The sequence below is a fragment of the Schistocerca americana genome, chromosome X (assembly GCF_021461395.2).
Source record: "Schistocerca americana isolate TAMUIC-IGC-003095 chromosome X, iqSchAmer2.1, whole genome shotgun sequence".
NCBI lineage: Eukaryota > Metazoa > Arthropoda > Insecta > Orthoptera > Acrididae > Schistocerca > Schistocerca americana.
Genome location: NC_060130.1, coordinates 192195738 through 192212477, shown reverse-complemented (window position 1 = coordinate 192212477; position 16740 = coordinate 192195738).

Below are 16740 nucleotides of genomic sequence, written 5' to 3'. Positions count from 1 at the left end.
CCGTGGCCTGATCCGGCGCAGCCGTGGGAATGGGTGCACGCTGACTTTGCCGGCCCCTTCCTCGGCACTTATTGGCTACTGTTGATTGACGCCTTCTCGAAGTTTCCGTTTGTTGTTCGCTGTCCGTCGCCCACCACTGCGGCGACAACGCTGGCTTTGTCAAAAATCTTTGCGCTAGAAGGTCTTCCATCCACGATTGTCACGGACAATGGCCCTCAGTTCTCTTCGCAGGCCTTCCGTGATTTTTGTACTGGACAAGGGATTCATCATGTTACAGCACCGCCCTTCCATCCGCAATCGAATGGGGAGGTCGAGCGCCTTGTCCGCACTTTCAAAGGCCAAATGAAAAAATTCCTTAGTGATTTTTCCACAGATGACGCTCTGTTGCAATTTCTGAGTTCTTATCGCTTCATGCCTCTGGGTGATCGCAGCCCTGCTGAACTCTTGCATGGCCGCCAACCGCGCACCCTACTGCATCTGCTTCACCCTGTCAGGCCTTGTACTGTGTCCCCTAGTGCGGGAAAATACCCGGTGGGCGCTGACGTGTGGGCACGGGGGTATGGATCTCGCCCTAAATGGATTCCAGGGGTGGTCCAGGCTCTTCGCGGCCGCCGGCATGGTTGTTCGCCATTACGACCAGATGCGCCCACGAGTGGTGGCCACGCCGGTACCACCGCCCCTTCTTTCGTCTCCACCAGTCCGAGAAGCCAGTCCTGTCGCTGCAGCCGATCTTCCGGGCGTGTTGTTGCCGCCGCCGTCGCTACCGCTTCCGAGTACGCCGGAACTGGCCCCAGTCGCGACGCCGCCTTCTCCGGGACCCATCTCGCTGGAGCACACCCCCAGGTCCACGACACCTATGGATGCTGCTCCGGAGTTTTCACCCATCATCTCGTCCAGGAGGCACGTTCCACGCGCCAGCTTCCGTCCTGGACATTTTCGACCATACTCTCGTGTTTCTCCGCGGGATCTTCTCAGGACCTCCCAAGAGGGCATGGACGTCTCCGCACTGTCCGTGTCTCCACGAAAGTGAGCGTTTTTTTTTCAAGGGGGGAAAAGTGTTGTGACAGTGCCACGACATTCAAAAGTGCCGCTACGTTAGTACGCGAACACGGCGATAGAGGCGCTCCGCAGCTCGGCCGAGCGCGGGAGCGCCACCTGGTTATGAACGGCGCCGGCCGCATGTCACGGCCCGGCAGTCGAGTGACAGATACGGAGTTTGTAACATGTAACCCGCGAGTGTTTCTACTTTTGTATCTCCACGCACTTTATTAGTGATTAAAGGTTATAACACTTTTCCTCAGCTGTATGTGTATAAAGTTATCTTTGGTAGTGAATGCCTCTGTATGTTTGGACCAACTTTCATATCAAGGTGTATTTATTCATGTAATTGTTAATTCTTAATTGTAATTGTTAATTCATTGTAATATTGCAGGACCATATTGATGGGAGAAGAAAAGCCCTTAGATGCCAAATATAATCATTCTTATAACAATTTATTCTGCCACTCACATTTTAAAAAATCCACAGGAAAGCTTGTGATTGAACTACCTAGCTGACATCAAGCAGCTACTTTGTGGAAAGTGACACTAAGAAATACTTTCATCTCTTCTATTCTCACACCTTGTTGAATATTGAAACAACATTCTTTGAAAAGTGACATTGCATTTAAACTCATTTGAGAACTTCATTCTGGCCATTATTTTTCATTATTGAGCCTGTAATATTCAAAATTGATAATACTTTGTGTGTAATTTTTAACTGTCAGTATCCCGTGTTAAAAAGTCCTTTGAATACAAAAGAAGCACCTTGTACTATGTATTCAGGAGTGTAAAATTACACAGTAGAGCAACAGCTTTTTCAGTTGGTGACTTATGCTTGTTTTCAGTTAATCATTTACTATCTGATTATAGTTGAGCTTAAATTTATCAGAATGATTCATGTTTGTATTATTATTCTATGACACTAAAAAAAAATTTATTCACTTATTTTGTTGTCACTCAGATTTGTATATCCAATAATGCTTCTTTTGATGCTATCAACATTTATTGAGACTAGTATATTATGTATGGTAAAATGAAAACACCCTTTTAAGGATATACTGTAGTTAATTTTTCTACTGGACATGCTACCCTAAATGGTATATATTTTAGTGATGTTACACAATAATTTTCTTTAATTTTAGTAGAGAATCTACAGGCCTGTGTTGAGCTAAAAAGGCTGATGCTGAGCAAAGATAGAGATGGATATCAGAAACTCCTGGAAGAGCACAACCTATTGAAAAAACAAAATAAAAGCTTGAAGAATGAAATGGGTCACCTGCAATGGCATGGGCATTCTAAAACTACTCATCAGTGTTCTTTTTATAGTCCAATCACTGTTAGTGCACAAGATAAAACTGTAAGTAGTGTATCTGAGCATGGGGAAGATGTAAGTTTTTATTCCTTTATGGGGTAATGTAGAATCAGATAACTTACACAGATTAAACAGTTTTGTCTTCACATATTTTTCAAATTCAAAATAATAATTAAAACTTCAGGCTTATCTCATGTGAATGTTAAAAGGAAGAAGGGAATTCCAGCAATAGAAAAATCGGTACTCAAGTTCCACAGCTTGCTGAAGTGGATGGAACAGTATCAATATTTTGCTCTGTTGATTTGAATATATCCACCTGATGATGAATGTATGATCACTTTGGTTATTCCAGCACTTGTAAAATGAACCATAAACAGGGTTATAATTTGAATATCTTCTTCTGTAGCAAAGTATCTAGCAATGAGTCAATTTGTTTCTATGTTAAAGTACATACCATGGCCTTTTGGCCTATGTACTGGTGACCCAAGAGAAATGGTCAATATTCAGGGATATGACAAGAAGGACTATTCCAAGGAAAAAAGTCTAGTAAGCATGGGCTCTAAAATTCATTCCTTAAGCTCTATGAGAATATGTGCATCTTCGCTACTGGGAAATGTATCTCTTCTATTGAATAAGTGCTCACAGATCTTAAGGTATGCATTTCAGAGCCCAAGTTTACTAGATTATTATTATTAATTCCCCCCCCCCCCCCCCCCCTTCCTCAAATGATCATTCCTGTCATATTCCTGAATGTTGTCCCAGTAGAGTGCACGCAGAGTACCATTCCTCGAGTTACTGCGAGAACTGTCAGCCATTTGATGCTTCCAAAATAAATTTCATTATAGAGTATATGGTAAAAAAGTATGTGCAAACATGTTTATAATTTTATTCATTGTTACCACTTTGTAGAAAATATAAAATGTAATGAATTTACCTGGAAACAGATGGAAAAAGTAAACAAACTGTTCACTATTTTGAAAGTAATCACCATAACTGTTGATAAACTTAACCCACTATGTGATACACAGCCAATACCATCATGGAAACATGTTTGTGGTTGCCTACCAAACCATGGTTGTACCCAGACATGCACCTCTTCATCCAAAGCAAATCTGTGGCCACAAACATCTTTCTTCAGGTGTCCAGAGAGGTGACTTATAATTAGTCTGATGAATTCCATTTCCATATTCTTCTGGAAACTTCATCTTGGGACACCAGCATAAAGGCCATGTTATGTACTTTAATATGAAAAGAAAATTGACTCTGTGTGTGTTGTGTGTGTGTGTGTGTGTGTGTGTGTGTGTGTGTGTGTGTGTGTGTGTAGCTCTCTAACCAGTCTCAAACTCTGCATTCTACTGTTTGCTGATATTCTTGAAAACCAGGCTTTACACCTCAAAAATACAAGATATGGAAGTAAAACTCTACCAGTAAGGAAGCTTTATTGTTGATTCATGTGTTTGTCATGCTTTTTGGTGCTTTATTTGTTTTCAGACTGAAGGTGTTCAATTGGTTCTCAGGCTCCACCAGAAGGTAAACGAAATGGAAAAAGAAAGAATCGAGTTGCAGAAACAAGTGGAAGAGGTAGAGAAAGAAAAAGATAGTCCATGTGGTGATACAGCATTTACACATGTTGGTTTTAGTGTATGACTTGAAGTGATGATTTAACTTTCAATTCTGTGTACTATAGTTCAATAATCTGTTTGATAGTATATTGGAATTTGATATCAAAAATAATATTGATTAGGGGGTTATTTTTTCTGTGTCTGTTTTTTGTAAGAATAAGATGTGTGTAACTCATCTACGATGGTTTGAGCATGTTTTACGGGCTGGTGATGACTCCATTGCCAAGGTGGATTACATGCTTGAAGTTGTTGGCAGTAGACCCTAAGGATGACCTAAGCAATGATGGGCTGATACAATTCATAAGGACCTTAAATGTTTGAACATCCACCTAGATGCAGCCCTTGATAGAGCAAAATGGAGACAACGGACCCATATAATGGACCCTGCAGGCACATGGGACAAATGCTGAAGGGAAGAAGAAGAAGAAGAAGAAGAAGAAGAGTATTGGATGAGGACTTGAAATGCAATAAAGAACCATTTTGAATCATGGATGCTGTGCTGCTTTGATCTATACGATGTTTTTTTTTATGTATATTGACATAAGTTGCTTGCATTAATTTTGTTATGTTTCTTCAAACTTTCTTGCCTGACCAGTTCTGGACATTAACACTAGCTAACAACACATAGATGAATTTTGTAACCTACAATTTGAATGATACATTAGGATAGTACAAACTTTCTCACAAAACATACATACAGCTTATACAGTAAATGGATATTAAAATGCATCATCTCTGTGGTCAACTCCATTGTCATCTCTTGCTTCAAATTTCAGAAACAACATCCAAATGTTTCAAGGCTTTTTGTGGAGTGGGAACATATTGCTACTGAAATGGGGTTACAGTTGGTGGTTTTTGTAATTGACATCAAGAGGTGGTTTTATTGAGCCATCTCAAGCAGGGAAATCAACATTCACGAAGGTAGCTCATTGATGGTCAGATGAAGCAGGTTTTCAGGTTTTGGAGATGATGATGATGGGATGATGATGATGATGATGATGATGATGATGATAAAGCAAATTGAAAAAAAGTCATGAAGATCATGAAGATGATGTCAATTAATTTAAACCAAACAAGGGCTGTTAGGGGTCAAACAGGTATGGATTATTTGTTTAGGTTGCCCACAAACAGGTTATCATTTAATGCAAAACTGATACTGATCACAATTCCATGGAGTTTTTGTAGATTTAGGCTTCAAAAGAGAGAATTATAGGTCAGAATGTTACTGACTGAAAGGATTAGGATTTAAGTGGTGGATTCATATTGGAAGGTTACTGGGAAACGTTGTGTTCGTGGCAATAAGGCTATGAGGATAGGGGATGATGTGTCAGGAAATAGCATCCACAGTGCAAAGCACAGGAGGAAGTGATTTAGTCTTTGATGTAAGAAGGCAGGCTGTGGACAATTGATTGGAGATGATGCTCAACAAAGGCTGGAGGATCTTTCTATGAGTGTGCTATATCCAGCTACAGTGAGGTGAATTGTAAGGGGATTAGTGGTATTAGTTTTGTGAAATTTGGGGTGTAAGTGAAGATAAGGGTTCAAGTGACTGACAATGTGTGCTCACATGGATTAAGGTAAGAGCTTTGGAAAGAGCTGCTGATGGTTGTGTAGGGATAGCATCCTACATCTACATGATTATTCTGCAATTCACATTTAAGTGGTTGGCAGAGGGTTCATCGAAACACAATCATACTATCTCTCTACCGTACCACTCCCGAACAGTGCGCGGGAAAAACGAACACCTAAACCTTTCTGTTCGAGCTCTGATTTCTATTGTTTTATTTTGATGATCATTCCTACCTATGTAGGTTGGGCTCAACAAAATATTTTCGTATTCGGAAGAGAAAGTTGGTGACTGAAATTTCGTAAATAGATCTCGCTGCGATGAAAAAGTCTTTGTTTTAATGACTTCCATCCCAACTCGCTTATCATATCTGCCACACTCTCTCCCCTATTACGTGATAATACAAAACGATCTGCCCTTTTTCGCACTCTTTCGATGTCCTCCGTCAATCCCACCTGGGAAGGGTCCCACACCGCGCAGCAATATTCTAACAGAGGACGAACGAGTGTAGTGTAAGCTGTCTCTTTAGTGGACTTGTTGCATCTTCTAAGTGTCCTACCAATGAAACGCAACCTTTGACTCGCCTTCCCCGCAATATTATCTATGTGGTCTTTCCAACTGAAGTTGTTCGTAATTTTAACACCCAGGTACTTAGTTGAATTGACAGCCTTGAGAATTGTACTATTTATCAAGTAATCGAATTCCAACAGATTTCTTTTGGTACTCATGTGGATCACCTCACATTTTTCGTTATTTAGCGTCAACTGCCACCTGCCACACCATACAGCAATCTTTTCTAAATCGCTTTGCAACTGATACTGGTCTTCGGATGACCTTACTAGACAGTAAATTACAGCATCATCTGCGAACAACCTAAGAGAACTGCTCAGATTGTCACCCAGGTCATTTATATAGATCAGGAACAGCAGAGGTCCCAGGATGCTTCCCTGGGGAACACCTGATATCACTTCAGTTTTACTCGCTGATTTGCCGTCTATTACTACGAACTGCTACCTTCCTGACAGGAAATCACGAATCCAGTCGCACAACGAAGATGATACCCTATAGGCCCGCAGCTTGATTAGAAGTCGCTTGTGAGGAACGGTGTCAAAAGCTTTCCGGAAATCTAGAAATACAGAATCAACTTGAGATCCCCTGTCAATAGCAGCCATTACTTCATGTGAATAAAGAGCTAGCTGCATTGCACAAGAACAATGTATTCTGAAACCATGCTGATTACGTATCAATAGATCATTCCCTTCGAGGTGATGCATAATGTTTGAATACAGTATATGCTCCAAAACCCTACTGCAAACCAACGTCAATGATATAGGTCTGTAGTTTGATGGATTACTCCTACTACCCTTCTTAAACACTGGTGCGACCTGCCGAATTTTCTAACCTGTAGGTACAGATCTATCGGTGAGCGAGCAGTTGTATATGATTGCTAAGTAGGGAGCTATTGTATCAGCATAGTCTGAAAGGAACCTAATCGGTATACAATCTGGACCTGAAGACTTGCCCATATCAAGCGATTTGAGATGCTTCACAACCCCTAAGGTATCTACTTCTAAGAAACTCATGCTAGCAGCTGTTCATGTTTCAAATTCTGGAATACTCCATTCGTCTTCCCTGGTGAAGGAATTTCGGAAAACTGCGTCCAATAACTCCGCTTTAGCAGCACAGTCGTCTGTAATAGTACCATCGGCACTGCGCAGCGAAGGTATTGACTGCGTCTTCCTGCTTGTGTACTTTACATACGACCAGAATTTCTTTGGATTTTCAACCAAATTTCGAGACAATGTTTCATTGTGGAACCTATTAAAGGCATCTCGCATCGAAGTCCGTGCCAAATTTCGCGCATCTGTAAATTTTAGCCAATCTTCGGGATTTCGCATTCTTCTGAACTTTGCATGCTTTTTCCGTTGCATCTGCAACAGCGTTCAGACCTGTGTACCATGGGGGATCAGTTCCAATTCTTAGCAATTTATGGGGTATGAATCTCTCAAGTGGTGTTGCTACTATATCTTTGAATTTGAGCCACATCTCGTCTACATATGCATAGTCAGTTCGGAAGGAATGGAGATTGTCTCTTAGGAAGGCTTCTAGTGACACTTTATCCTCTTTTTTAATTAAATTTATTTTGCGTTTCCAGAATGAGATTTTCACTCTGCAGCGGAGTGTGTGCTGATATGAAACTTCCCGGCAGATTAAAACTGTGTGTCCGACCGAAACTCGAACTCGGGACCTTTGCCTTTCACGGGCAAGTGCTCTACCAACTGAGCTACCGAAGCACGACTCACGCCCGGTACTCACAGCTTTACTTCTGCCAGTACCTCGTCTCCTACCTTCCAAACTTTACAGAAGCTCTCCTGCGAACCTTGCAGAACTAGCACTCCTGAAAGAAAGGATATTGCGGAGACATGGCTTAGCCACAGCCTGGGGGATGTTTCCAGAATGAGATTTTCACTCTGCAGCGGAGTGTGCGCTGATATGAAACTTCCTGGCAGATTAAAACTGTGTGCCCGACCGAGACTCAAACTCGGGACCTTTGCCTTTTGCGGGCAAGTGCTCTACCATCTGAGCTACAGAAGCACGACTCACTCCCGGTACTCACAGCTTTACTTCTGTCAGTACCTCGTCTTCTACCTTCCAAACTTTACAGAAGCTCTCCTGCGAACCTTGCAGAACTAGCACTCCTGAAAGAAAGGATATTGCGGAGACAAGGCTTAGCCACAGCGTAGGGGATGGTTCCAGAATGAGATTTTCACTTTGCAGCGGAGTGTGCGCTGATATGAAACTTCCCGGCAGATTAAAACTGTGTGCCCGACCGAGACTCGAACTCGGGACCTTTGCCTTTCGCAGGCACACAGTCGTTTTCTGTTTTGCGTTTGTTTCTGGTGGATTTGGAAGAAATGGTATTGAGCCTAGCTACAACAACCTTGTGATCACTAATCCCTGTATCACTCATGATGCTCTCTATTAGCTCTGGATTGTTTGTGGCTAAGAGGTCAAGTGTGTTTTCGGAACCATTTACAATTCACATGGGTTGGTGTACTAACTGCTCGAAATAATTTTCGGAGAAAGCATTTAGGATAATCTCAGAAGATGTTTTCTGCCTACCACCAGTTTTGAACAAGTATTTTTGCCAACATATCGAGGGAAGGTTGAAGTCCCCACCAACTATAACCGTATGAGTGGGGGTATTTATTTGTTAAGAGACTCAAGTTTTCTCTGAAGTGTTCAGCAACTATATCATCAGAGTCTGGGGGTCGGTAGAGCGAGCCAATTATTAACTTAGTTCGGCTGTTAAGTATAACCTCCTCCTATACGAATTCGCACGGAGTATCTACTTTGTCTTCACTACAAGATAAACCACTACTGACAGACACAAACACTCCACCACCAATTCTGCCTAATCCATCTTTCCTGAACACCGTCTGAGACTTCGTAAAAATTTCTGCAGAACTTATTTCAGGCTCTAGCCAGCTTTCTGTACCTATAACGATTTCAGCTTCTGTGCTTTTTATTAGTGCTTGAAGCTCAGGGACTTTCCCAGTACAACTACAACAATTTACAACTACAATTCCGACTGATCCTTCATCCAAGCACTTCCTGTATTTGCCATGCACCCTTTGAGATTGCAGCCAACCCCGTACTTCCCTGAGGCCTTCTAACCTAAAAAACTGCCCAGTCCATGCCACACAGCCTCCGCTACCCGTGTAGCTGCCAGCTTAGTGTAGTGAACTCCTGACCTATTCAGCGGAACCCGAAACCCCACCACCCTATGGCGCAAATCAAGGAATCTGCAGCCAACATTTTCGCAAAACTGTCTGAGCCTCTGATTCAGACCCTCCACCCGGCTCTGCACCAATGGTCCACAGTCAGTTCTGTCAATGATGCTGCAGATGGTGAACTCTGCCTTCATCTCGTAAGCAAGACCGGCAGCCTTCACCAAATCAGATAGCCGCTGGAATCCAGAGAGAATTTCCTCAGATCCAAAGCGACACATGTCATTAGTGCCAACATGTGCCACCACCTGCAGCTGGCTGCACTCTGTGGTCTTCATGGCATCCGGAAGGACCCTTTCCACATCAGGAATGACTCCACCCGGAATGCACATGGAGTGCACACTGGATTTCTTCCCCTCCTTAGCCGCCATATCCCTAAGGGGCCCCCTTACGCACCTATCATTGGAGCTCCCAACTACCAATAAGTCCACCCTCTGCGATTGCCCGGACCTTGAAGGCTGAGAATCATCCTCTGAAACAGGGCAGGCAGCTGCATCTGACTCAGCCAGAGACAGTACCTGAAACCTGTTTGTCAGAAGCACCGGGGAGGCTTTCTGATCAGCCTCCAGGGACGTCTTTCACTGCCTGCCACGCCTTGAAACGACCTCCCAATCAACCACAGGTGAGGGCTCAGCCCCACTTCGGGCAGGGGCAGCAACTGGGGCAACCACAGCGGCAGACAGATCTGGGGACAGACGGGACAAGGTTGACATCCCTGTGATACCCAAGTCCGGCTCCCCACAGTGGTAAAGTATGTAAGCAGTGGTGTTGAAAACATGAGGAGAGTTCCCTCTGCCTTGTGGTTACTTTGATCCATGACTATGCTTCTGGAGCCCTTTTCTGAAGGGGGCTGAAGTTCATTTTAAGGCTGAGGTTGTTTTGTAAGTGTGCAGTTCACCTTATTGGAAAGAGATCTGAGGCAGGAAGGTAATGTTAAGTTGGATGTGAGGAGTTCCTGGAAAGTTATCAGGAATGGCTGCTTAGAATGGATTGAGGACCACAATTAGTAGTGTTTGAGACAAGCTGCTGTGTGATTTTTTGCTGGCTGAGCTCAGTTGTGCAGATGATAAACAAACGAGTTGACTGAAGGGAACAAATAAAGGAAAGCAGGGCCTTGGCTATTCCATCATTCTTAAACTGGATTTGGAGCTAAATGAGAGGCATTTTGAAAGTACTGTAATGTTGCAGGGGCCATGTTCTTGCAAGACAATATATTGACAGTATTTATGTAGAAAGGGGTTAGGTGAAGGTGATTTCTCTACCTTAATAATTAAGTGACATATAAAACTATCTCTAGAAACATACTGCACCAGCCTTGCAATAGTTGTAGCAGCAATAGTTCACATGATCTCCAAAAGTAACAGTGTCACACTACCCTTAGGTCTATCAACAACTGTATCTTTCAGCCTAAGTAGGATCCAAGATGGGCCAGTTTCTCTCAACAGAATTCCAGGTGGCCACACTAAATAAAATTGTGTTCAGATGATCTTGAGGAAACAAAGCATGTGTAATGGAGTCAGGATGATTTTAGTGCTATTAATCTCACAATGGATGAGAATGATAGACTGAAAAGTAGGTTAGAAGAACCAGTTTCTCAGCTGTCATAGAATTGTAAAGACAGTGAAGGTAACATTATTATTTATATAGCCAAAGTCACGCAAGTCAAGTAGTCAGTGCCCCAGTGACGCGTGTTGACCCTGGGCTGTGGTATTTCCTTTGCTTGACACATGGCAGTGGGAGATTCCACTAGTGCAAAGAAGTCAGGCTGGGCAAGTGGCCACAGAAGTACTGAAGTCAGCACATTGTCTGGTGTGGAGCTGTGTCATGCCTACCAACATCAGACACACAATGACAGAAAACTCTGGTGTAGGCTGGCTATGCTATCAGGTGCCAATGCAGCAGGCCAGGAGCTCGCATTGGACATGGTGCAGAAAATATGCAAGGATGGGCAATGAACCAAGGACACCAGAAGGTGCCCCAGAGTCAGTTGATGACAGCCATCAGTATGCCTCTAGCTGGCATTCAACAGTTTGGCTACTGGCAGCATTGAGATTACATGTGGGTCATAGATGCATAGGTAGAGGAGGTAGCACCTTGTTGTAGTTGAGATGACCCACTTTGGGTCGACGATCACCATGGAGTACTTTTCAGTGTATGGTGCAGTTGACAACAGTTGGATGAGGCATGCGATATTTGGGGCCGCTCGATCTGGCTCTGTTATGACAGTATGTCACTTTTGGCCACTTAGACCACAGAAGCAGCAGAGTGCCATGCCCTGGCAGGATGTAATCCAGGTAGTCACTGCAATAGCCTGGATCTCACACCATGCTGTGTGAACAGTGTTCCAGCCCCAGCAGCAGCTGGCAGGGCCTGGTATGTGGCAAATGTACACACTTCAGTGCTGGAGCAGAGGTTTCCTTCATGTCAGCTCAGTGTGTGTCCAGTACAGGCACCATAATTTGGTAAGGTACCTGGTGGTTCATCTGGGTGCAGGTTGCAGACATTGATTTGGAAATGTAGTGCCATAACACATGATTAGTTCACATTTTCGTGTTTAAATGTGTAAGTACTACCACTAGCCTGAACTGAATCTTGCTGCTAAGAGTGATCCATCATTTACTGTTGTTTTTATGGGCTTCTACCTTGCCACTGCTGTGTAGCAATGTGTAATGTGACTCACCAGTCAAAGAGGAATCTTTCATGCTTCAGATATGCAGTGTCTGGTGTTTATGCTCAGAACTCTCCTTCCACCCTATTACATGCATTTAGCAGAGTTACTTCAGGGCAGTGACTTCAGTACATGATAAAAACTGGATGATATTGGAAGATACATTTGCTCGCACATGATGTTGTTGGACAATTTTCTGCACTGTGCCCAGTGTGTATACTGCTACAATCAAAACTGAACAATGGTGCATTTGTCATTTATTTTGTATTGGACACACCAGTTTACACTTCCAGCAGAAATGTTACGTAACTGAGGTACTGCCAGTATATTTCGCATGTTGTCCCATAAGTGGCTTAGCTTCAGTGAGGAAGAGCTGTATGTTTTTGTGACTGAATCTTCCATTATCATATATACTGAGGTTTAGTCTTCTCTATTCCAAGCACAAATGTCAGATTTATTAACACATGTATATGTTTTACAAGGAAATAATTTTCTAGAACGTTAAAATATGGACACAAGAAATGGTGAATTTGGCTCCTCATAAACTTTATAATCATTAATGGGTTGTCTACATATATTAACACTACAATCATTTCTCTTTGAACTGTGCACATACTTTTTATGAAAATCTGTCTGGATCTTTGTATTTTTCCTATTAGACATATTGCTGTATTATAACTGGCATTTTTGCCTACCACCTATCCTTTTTAAAAGATCTTCACCTTTTCCAATTCTCCAGTTTTACTGGCTGGTCTGTATTATTATTATCTTCCCTTTCTCAGACGTTATGTCTGGCTAAAAATGGAAAGTGACGCGGACCTTGATCAAGCGTGACTTCCTTTTAACTGTACGGTATATGTTACATTGCATTTAGGAACTTTCGGGTAATTGAACATGTATCAATAATTACAGATTTCTGTAGTTGTCGTCCGCAGCTCGTGGTCGTGCGGCAGCATTCTCGCTTCCCACTCCCGGGGTTCCCAGGTTTGATTCCCGGCGGGGTCAGGGATTTTCTCTGCCTCGTGATGACTGGGTGTTGTGTGATGTCCTTAGGTTAGTTAGGTTTAAGTAGTTCTAAGTTCTAGGGGACTGATGACCATAGATGTTAAGTCCCATAGTGCTCAGAGCCAACATCTGTAGTTGTATATATATGTTTGGATGTAGCTGTATTGTGTTGACGTACTGGTGGATATTGTGTGGTATAACTCCTGTAGTTGATAGTACAATTGGTATAAAGTCAGCTTTATCCTGATGCCACATGTCCTTGACTTCCTAAGCCAGTTGGATGTATTTTTCAATTGTTCTCCTGTTTTTTTCTGTATATTTGTTGTATTGGGTGTGGATATTTCGATTAGTTGTGTCAATTTCTTCTTTTTATTGGTGAGTATGATGCCAGGTTTGTTATGTGGTGGTGTTTTATCTGTTATAATGGTTCTGTTCCAGTATAATTTGTATTAATCATTCTCCAGTACATTTTGTGGTGCATTTATTTATTTATTTATTTATCCATCTTTAAGCATTTACATGCAATCAATATTGTCATGAGTAATGTACAATTTACATATTAAGAAATATAACTATTGTGAGGTATCACACAAAGCTAAAGTATACATTTTAAAAGAACATACATAATAAAGGAATACATTTGATACATAAAGATAGCCCACATAACAAAGTGTGCATTTTAAAGAATGTGCATAATAAAAGAATACATTTCATACATAAGGATTTCTCCACATGTTTAACAGTTAAATGTGGAACTACAGAGACAAAAAAAGCTTAGGGAGAGGTACAAACAGAGTTGCAAGTTGTTTCATAAGTCAGGTCTATTTTTGAAGAGTTTTCAAATTCTTTAACACTGTAAAAAGCTTTGTCTATCAGCCATTTTTTAGTCTTACTTTTGAACATATTAAGAGAGACACTTATTCCCATGTATTCATATTTCTCTTGTGTTTTCTTGAGTCGAGTTGTTGGTATGTCTATCTTAAATGTTTGACGAGTGTTATGATTATGAACGGACTGCCTAAGGTTTTAACTGTTAAAGTTTTCTTTTATGTACAAAAGGCAGCTGTATATAAAAAGAGAAGGGACTGTCATTATCTGTAATTCTTTGAAGTATGACCCACATGATATGTTATTTTTGGTAATCCCAGAGATGATCCTGATGGTTTTCTTCTGCCAAATAAAAATTTTCCTGGACCATGGAGAATTACCCCATAGAAGAATACCATAGCTAATATGGCAATGAAAGAATGCATAATAGGAATTAATCAGCAGGCTTTCAGAAACACATGTGCGTAATTTTTTCTGTAGATAGATAACTCGCGAAAGCTTTCGAGATATGTTGTCTATGTGACTCTGCCAGGTTAATTTCGTATGTATATGAAAAGAAGTTTGGTAGAAGTGTACTCAGTATCAGCATTGGATTAGCTGAAGGATATATTTACAGTCATTTCATAGTTAATAGCTAACTCATTGGCTTCGAACCAAATATTGGATAATCTGAGAATATCTTTACTTTGCTCCTTCAGTTTATTTATGTCCTTCCCTGAATTGATGAAAGTTGTATCATCTGTGTAAAGCACAGATTTGCATGGCATATTGCTGGTCAGGTCATTTATAAATATTATAAACAGTAATGGCCCAAGCACTGATCCTTGGGGTACACCTCTAGTGACGTTCAGTAACTGTGACTTTTGACCGTTGTAGCTTACAGTTTGCTTTCTGTTACTGAGATATGATTTAATGAGGGAGAGTTCCAGATCCCTAATGCCATAACACCATAGTTTCTCCAGCAGTATTGTTTGGTTTACAGAATCAAATGCTTTGCTTAAGTCCACTAGTGCGGCTTCAGCATATAATTCACATTCAAAAGAAGATTGCACAATAGAAACAACATTTTCAACAGCATTAATTGTTCATAACTGGGCCTTAAAACCACATTGAGACTTAGTCAGTACACGGTTTTTTGACAAATGCATGTTAATTTGCTTTTGTATGCAATATTCGATTAATTTTGAAAGAATAGGTATCAGAGAAATTGGACGATGATTATTAGTGCAGTTTTTATCACCCTTTTAGCGTAATGGAATTACTACTGTCTTCTTTAGACATTCTGGAGAAATACCACAGTCAAATATCCAGTTATGAGTGTGAAGAGGGGGAATGATATCAAATTGATTATTTTTTTAAATCACAAAATTTGAGAGGCCATAAAGATCGTCTGATCTGGAATCACTTTACTTTGCCACTGAATTAATTACATCGTGTATTTCCACATGTCCCCAATTACAGGTTGGCACAGTATCAGCAAAGTTTTGTAAAAACTGGTTTATATAAGTGGATTGTGAATTTGATTTTGAACTCTTCTTATGAGGAGATGAGGGATTAGGGTTTGCTGCATTGATAAAAAAGGTGTTAAATTCATCTGGGGTGACATTAACACCAGTTGTAACTTTTACACTATGACTACCTGTACCTAATTCTGCTTTAATGACCCTCCACGCAGCCTTACACTTATTATTGGAGTTTTTAAGGAAGATATCATTTGCTCTACATTTTGCTACTCTGATTTGTGATCTATAGTGTCTCTTGAGGCTAACATATGTTTCATTCTCAACACTACCATTTTTTACCTTATCATAGCATACCAAGACCATTAATCTTAGCTTCTGTAAATATGGTGTGAACCACCTATGTGGAGTAATTCTACCATGCTTTCTTGCCATAGTTTTGTTTTGTTTGGTAACGATTGGACAGGAGGTATTGAAAATTTCAGTTAAAGTACTAACAAACCTGCTACAAGCCTCCTCAACATTGTTGGAAGCATATATTATATTATTCCAGTTTAGTACCTTCAGCTTATCCGTGAAGCTATTTATGCCTTTATCACTTAATAACCTGACAAACTGGGTTGGTTCACAATCCCCCATTGTTTCATTAATTGTTAGTTTTGCCCATATACCTTTGTGATCTGTCAGATAGTCAACATTAAGGAGTCCCATTTCAAAATCATCTTTATGTGTATTTGTGATAAAACTGTCGAGACAAGAAAGTTGCCTTGTGGGACTATAATTTGCACAGAAGAGATTATGGGATCCTAGCATGATAGGCAAATTAGTATTTTTGTGTGTGTTTTTTTTTTCCTTACATCAAAATTTAAATCTCCTAAAAATACTGTCTTGTGTTTGGTATATTTTTCTGTATGGTGAATAAGTTTATCTAAACACTCTACAAATTGATCGGCATCACTATCAGGAGAATGGTATATTGAAATATTGTTGGTAGTAGCATGACAGCCGCTTCAAGAATGCCTTTAACACATATGTCCTTAACATCAACCACAGTATATCTTAACCCTAGGTTGTCACTTATATATATTGAGGAACCCCCATAACCTTCATTGGGTCTGCAGTAACTTGTAATTAAATTAAAACATGGTGGTACATACAGTTTTATCGCTTCTTCTCTTAACCAGTGTTCATTAATACATAATACTATTCTATTGTTTCCATTCAATACAACACCAAGTTCATCAGCTTTATGTTTCAGAGATATAATATTTATGTGCATGAATAATATTGATTTTTCACAGCAAGAGGAAAGATGCATGATGTCTTGGGCCCAACGGGATGCACACATGGTGGTTTGCCTTTCACTGGTCCTCATGTTTGGTGTGGTGATGGTATTATGTTTCGGTAGTGGCTGGACTTCCTTGTGGCAGGCCATAAAAAATCATTA